The following is a 1,172-nucleotide window of genomic DNA, read 5'->3' as shown; positions in this document are numbered from 1 at the left end:
ATCAGCTAATTCTGTTGGATCTCTCTTCAAAACTATCCAAAATTCAACATTTCTTAAAGACTAAATTTATGCCACCACCATCTGTTGCCTAGATTATTTCAAAACTCTCCCAGTGGATTCATCTGCTTCTGTACTTATGCTCTTTTGGTCTACTCTTAACAAATCAGAGTAATCATTTTAAAAAATAAGTATCTTATTAACTTTGTCAAATGAATGAATACTAGGAAGGCTGAATAGATTTTCATACTTTTAGACATTTGGATTAGACCTTCTCAGAATTGCTAATTCATATCCATGGCCAATTAAAATTTTGTTTTTGCAAAAGCTCTTTAACATTATAGAAATCAACCCTTTATCTTGAAGAAGCATTACAAATATTTGCCCAAACTGTGGTTTTGCCTGTTGACTTTTTAAAGGTATTTTATAGCCTGTATAGTTTTTTGGTTTTTTTTTTGCTTTTTGTCTTTTTCCGTGTCCGGCAACAGATCGCAACCCTCAGTGTCGCCCCCGTACCGGACCGGGACTGGCAACGGGACCGCAACCCTCGGTGTCGCTCCCGCGCCTCGCTCAGCCAGTGAGCGGGAACCGGTCTGTATGTGGGATCCGAACCCTCGGCGGGAGCGCTGCCGCGCTTCCCAAGCGGCGCAATATAGCAGTGCGCCACCGGGCCAGCCCTAGCCTGTATAGTTTTAAAACATATATTAATCATCATTCCAACTCCTAGATTATGTGTACAAATTTTCTTCAAATATTTTTATTATTTGGGGTTTCATGTTATCTTTTATTTCATTTGGAATTTTTCTTATATATGGTATAAAGTAGAGTAAGATATAAAGACGGCTTATTGTACCATCATCATTTATTGTATAAACTGTTTTTTTTTTTGCTTCATTCATACATTTATTTCTGATTATATGGTCTTAAGTTTTTTTTGCGCTTCATTCATACATTTATTTCTGATTATATGGTTTTATCTTTAACTGGTATAGCAAGTTCCTCCTCAATAGTCTTATAATCTGTGATTACTATTTTTGAAATTTGTTCTTCATGCAAAATTTAAGACAATTTTATCTAATTCTTCCCCCCCTTTCCCAAAATAAGAGAGTTGGGATTAGAATTGGAAAGACATTATGTTTTTATATTAATTTTTGAACAACTGATATTTCCCATTC

This window comes from Galeopterus variegatus, unplaced genomic scaffold, assembly GCF_000696425.1.
Source record: "Galeopterus variegatus unplaced genomic scaffold, G_variegatus-3.0.2 Scaffold3236, whole genome shotgun sequence".
NCBI lineage: Eukaryota > Metazoa > Chordata > Mammalia > Dermoptera > Cynocephalidae > Galeopterus > Galeopterus variegatus.
Note: the sequence above shows the minus strand (reverse complement) of the source record.